Source organism: Lolium perenne, chromosome 3 (assembly GCF_019359855.2).
Source record: "Lolium perenne isolate Kyuss_39 chromosome 3, Kyuss_2.0, whole genome shotgun sequence".
Taxonomy (NCBI): domain Eukaryota; kingdom Viridiplantae; phylum Streptophyta; class Magnoliopsida; order Poales; family Poaceae; genus Lolium; species Lolium perenne.
The window spans coordinates 242,513,374-242,519,347 of NC_067246.2; positions in this window are offsets into that span (position 1 = coordinate 242,513,374).

The window sequence follows — 5,974 nt, forward strand, 5'->3', positions numbered from 1 at the left end:
CCCAAATTTATTCTTACTTTCTTTTAATAAAATTTCCAAAATCCTATTTAAGATTCTTCCCTAATTTTCACCATAAAACCACTTCTAGTTTTATCAAAGCCTTTCAATTTATTTTCTCAAAGAAAATAGGAAAGGTGTGTGGTATCTCATATCACCTTAACTCCACCCAAAAATATTTTCTTTGTAATTATTCCTCTTGTTTTGTTTTCTAACAAAATGCATGTTTTTTATACTTATACCATTTCTATTTTTTTTCTTGCTTGCTTATAAACATGAGAAAAATCTACCTTGCTTTATCAAGTAAATAGGACTTTTTGAACTCCTATTTTTCACATAGCTTCTCTTAACATTTTCAAATTACTTTTCATTTCAAAAATTGCCATAGCCATAAAATTATCTCTAATTCAACAAAGCTTTCTAATTCAACTATGAATTTCACTTTTGAAATTACATCACCACCCACACTACCTCTTGAGACACCTACTTGCTCACTTGCTCCACTTTGGCAAAAGAATGAGCCAGCCATACCATGCTTTGCATGCATGCATGTGTGGGTGCCCTACACTTCTCCTTTTACACTCTCTAGTTTGGACCAACCACCTAACACCGCCAACACCAACCCTTTTCTGATCCATTTTAGTACTTGGACCTAGTGCTTGACCATCTAGGATTGGCACATGAAGAAGGCCGGCCATGCTCTTGCATCATGGCATTTGACCAAGTCTCTCTCTCATCCTCTCCTTGACAAAGCCAATGGATGGTCATGGACCTACAAACCCTACACCCCTGGCACGCCTACATCCCTCCCTTACCCCCTTAGTCAAACCCTACACCTCCTCCCTCCATTATCTCTTCCTCTTCCCAATGCCATCTATGGCATAGGCAATGAAGAGCTAGCTGCAGCCCTCCATACCATCCCCCGCTGTTGGCTCGAGTACCTGCACCCTACACTACCCCCTGGACATCATAAAGGCAACCCTAGCAAGCCCTAGTCCTCTCCTCTCTCCATGTCTCACGGTGGTCACCCCATTCTTGGTTAGCACGGCAGCCCGCGCCTCAGCCCCCGAGGCCGCGCCAGTGAGACGTTATTTCCTCCCTCTACCCGATGCGCATAGTCCCGAGGCTGCCCAAGCCCCACACCGTCTCTCCCAAGCTCAGCTTCGACGTGATCACCACCTACACCATGTCCACCATGCGCCCGATCTTGGCTATAAAAAACCCCCTCTGTCCCAGCCCTCCTCTCCCCTCACACCACTCTCCTCTCCACCTCCCAGAGCTCACCAAGAGAGCGCCAGGGCGTTTCCCTAGCCGCTGCACGTCGGCGTGGTCACCCCCGTCCGTGGCCACCGACGGGTGGCGTGGAAGACGACGCCCAGCTGCGGCGTCCCCAGTCGTCCCTCTCCGACCCATCTTTCTCCCCTTCTCATGCTCGTCCTAACCACACCCTTTTCGCTGCCCAGAACCGCCGGAAACCGTCGCCGCTCGGCCGTAGGGTGCTGCAAGTAGGACGATGCCGGGAGGAGTGCTGCGGAGGAGGAAGACACCGCTGAGCATGCCCTGGACGCGCCTCGACCCGCCACCGAGCCGCCGGAGTTCCGCCGTCGACCACCGCCGCCCCCAGGTGAGCCTCCGCCCCGCCCCTGCCCTTTTCTTCTGTTCGCCCGCGAGCGTGGTCGCGAGGACGACGAACCCTCGTGCGCTGCATGGCCACTTGGCCACGTAGGCCATGCAGGCCTGGCCCGCCTGGCCCCCTCCCCCTTTTTTTTTCTTTCTTCCAATGCCACCTGGAAAGAAACCTCCTGGGCTGGCCCAACATTTCACACTGCGTAGCCCGGGCTTTTGCCGCCCGTTTTATTAATTCAAACTTTGAATTTTGCTGTTAATTTGTGTTAAAATCAGAGGCAATCAAATGTGAATAACTCGAGATCTACAAACCCAAATCAAATGAAACCAATTGCATTAGCTTAAAAATTCAAATATCTTTCCAATGCCACTGGTCCCATATTTTTAGGATTTTTGTACGATTTTTGGTCAATTAAACTTGTTCTATGTGTACTGCATACTCTAACAAATTCCTAAAATTGTAGGATTAATATTTTTGGGTGAATGCAATTGGGTTAGTCTTGTTTTAGTACTAGCCATCTAGGAAAAATATTGTTTTTCTCTGTTCATGCTTATTTGTTACTTTTAGTAATATGTGTGTGTCACATGAATTGTTGAACCAAAACTTTTAGTTTATTTAAAATTCTTGACCATCTCTTTTTCATAAAAATGGTCAACCTACGTTTTATTCCTGCAACTTAAACCAAGTGTTATTGTTTTTCTTAAGATTTCAAAAAGAGTAGTACCTTGTTTACTTCCTATTTTTGGTGTAGTGTTATGTTAGCCAAATAAAATAGGAAAAATGATTTCCTACTTTTCCAAAAATGTTTGAAAATAAAATATGAATGATTTTGATGCCTAACCAATGCACTTGTCTTATTTGTGGTATTATATACCAGGGGATAATTAATTTATGCCATGGTGATAAACAAAGAGGCAATTGATAATTGGTGAGGCTCTTATGCCCTTATTAGGTGAATAAATTGGGTTTTCAAAAATCAAAACTCTTAAAGTTGTTTTGTAGTATCTATAAGACCTTAGTAGAGTGGTTATATATTGATTGTTGCTTGTTGTATGTTGTTTTGTTGGTACAATGTGTTGATTGTGTTCTTTTTATATTTCGCGGCGATAGATTCGAACATTATCGGGTTTGAAGGAGAGGAAGGATTTGAAGAATTTGAAGAAGTCGAGGGACAAACAAGCCAACCAAGGCAAGCCATCTCTTGATCTCTGAATATTGAATCACATATGGTGGTTACTTTGTTATTATTATTGTCTCTCTATCTATCTTGTGTGATTTCTACTTTTGTTGTCGGAGCATGCTTGCCGTGAGCATGTTTACTCTCTTTGGCACCTCGCCGAAAAAACCCCTTTTTGTAAATGGTGGTTGTCAACACCATGATCTTGGTGTACCCTCTAAATGTGATGGGTATGCCCACTTATCTTGTGTGTGTCGACCTCTTGACACCCTTCTTGAACCCCTTGTTGATGTTCTGCATACTTACTCTCGAGTATGTTGAAACCCTTGTTGATCTTATGCATGCACACCCTAAGCATGTATGCCCCCTTGGCCATCTATATTATCATCTTCTTAGCAGTATGATGATTAACATCATGAACCTTTTTGAATCTTCCAACTTATGTTGATCATAAACATGCTTACCCCAAGCATGTATGACCCCCTTTTGACACCGCAATAATCATCTCCTTAGTGGTATGATGGTTAGCATCACGCCATTGTTGATAGCCTTGTTCTCCACAATAAAACCTTAGGTTGGGAAACCCCAATGTTTTATGTTTTGGAAAGACTTTGAAAACCTTGGGAAGATGTTGTCTTGCTCAAGTGTTGTTTCAAGAGAAAGGTCTGGATGTTTTCGGAAAGTGGGATATGGCTGGTTGTTGGCCGCCAAAGGATGTGTGAGTAACAAAAAAATGAATTTTCAAAAGAGCACTGCGTATAAGTGTTCGCCATCACAACCTTTACAGCGCAACCATGGCTACCCCAAAGTGGGCACGGGCTTAACTTGACGTTTGTTCTTCTTAGCATGAGGCACCGCACAACTATACAAGGGTACGGTTACCCCCGAGTCCGGGTTGTCGAGGTTGGGACAATAGTATAACGGGAGGCCTTCGGGGCTGACCCGTCCGGAAGACACTATGGGTCTCCTGGCTTGGCGGTGGAGCCACGCTCAAAAGGAGGTGAGCTGCCACGGTGCCGGGGAGGTACATACTCCATTGGGTAGGACCTCGTGTTAAGTCGAATGGGCGAAAGGTTATGTCCGGGTATCCGTCGTGGCATATGTCGTTATGCGGGGATGATGCCCACACGATAGGTATCCGGATAGTTGTGGTGAAAGTGTGCAAACTCTGCAGAGTCAGAACTATTCGAATAGCCGCGTCCGCGGTCATGGACGGGTTGAAATGGCCATACTTAACCGGGGCTAGTTTTGTTTTAGAAAAGCTTTACAAAGAAAAAGAGAAAGTTATTTTCGGAGTACCCGAAGGGTACGGGAAAGGTTGACGACCATATGGAGATGGCCGGGAAGGAAATAAAAAGGGCTACTCCCATCCTAGTGCTTTATGTTGTAGAACTCTTTTGAAGTATCTTCTACAACAAAGATATAGAGATGTCATAGGATCTTCTCAGTGTCCCCTTCAACTGTGATGTTGGGATGCTACATCCACAAGAGAAACTACTTCTCTTCTACATGCTATTTCCGCAAGAGAAATTAGCTCTTCCCTCTTGTCATCTAGATTAGCACTTGTTATCTTGCACTCTTGCAAAGTACCTTCTTGATGGTTTGCGAGTACAATTCCAAATGTACTCACGGCTTTGTCCCTGGCTATTTACTTGGCCAGACTTGAAGGAACACGAGGATGAAGAAGGAATTGGCGACGTCTATGCGAGCTAGGAACGTCTTCCTAGTCAGTTGCCTGTAGGGTTTATGGCAGATGACTTGGGCTCCGCGCTGTTGAAGTGATGATGCTACTCTGATGTTTAGTTAGGCCCTTCGAGGCTATTATGTAAGAATGGTCATGTGACCTTATTGTAATTTTCCTATTCCACTTTGTAATGGATGGTGTAATTTGATATCAGTTCGGTTATGTGTTCACGGCGCACTGATCATGGGATCGTGAACTGTATACATGACAGGGTATTTCGGATAGCTAGTCCGGGGTCCCCACAATTCAAATAGATTCATTACACCGAGCCACATGTCTTGACCTTGCTATACACTAGTTCCATTAATCAGTGCAAGAAGGCTTACCTGAGCTGCCTGAACCACGGCAAATTCGAATCCACCTTAGCTATCTAGCTAGAAACACAACCTTTGCAGAAAGAGGATTTGCAGTACGGGGAGGCTGACATTGGGGACCTGATACGTCTCCGACGTATCGATAATTTCTTACGTTCCATGCCACATTATTGATGATATCTACATGTTTTATGCATACTTTATGTCATATTTATGCGTTTTCCGGAACTAACCTATTGACGAGATGCCGAAGTGCCAGTTCCTGTTTTCTGCTGTTTTTGGTTTCAGAAATCCTAGTAAGGAAATATTCTCGGAATTGGACGAAATCAACGCCCAGCATCTTAGAATCCCCGGAAGCATCCAGAACACCCGAGAGCCGCCAGAGGGGGGCCACAGGGGCCCCAGATGACAGAGTGGCGCGGCCAGGGCCTGGGCCGCGCCCCCCCTATTGTGTCATCGCCTCGTCGCCCCTCCGACTCCGCCTCTTCGCCTATTTAAAGGTCCCTGACCTAAATCTTCGAGAGGGAAAAGCCACGGTACGAGAAACCTTCCAGAGCCGCCGCCATCGCGAAGCCAAGATCTGGGGGACAGGAGTCTCTGTTCCGGCACGCCGCCGGGACGGGGAAGTGCCCCCGGAAGGCTTATCCATCGACACCGCTGCCATCTCCACCGCCATCTTCATCAACGCTGATGTCTCCCATGAGGAGGGAGTAGTTCTCCATGGCTCGGGGCTGTACCGGTAGCTATGTGGTTAATCTCTCTCCTATGTACTACAATACAATGATCTCAGGAGCTGCCTTACATGATTGAGATTCATATGAGTTTTGTATCACAATTCATCTATGTGCTACTCTAGTGATGTTATTAAAGTATTTTATTCCTCCTGCACGGTGTAATGGTGACAGTGTGTGCATCGTGTAGTACTTGGCGTAGGCTATGATTGTGATCTCTTGTAGATTATGAAGTTAACTATTGCTATGATAGTATTGATGTGATCTATGCCTCCTTTCGTAGCGTGAAGGTGACAGTGTGCATGCTATGTTAGTACTTGGTTTGGTTATGTTGATCTGTCATGCACTCTAAGGTTATTTAAACATGAACATCGAATATTGTGG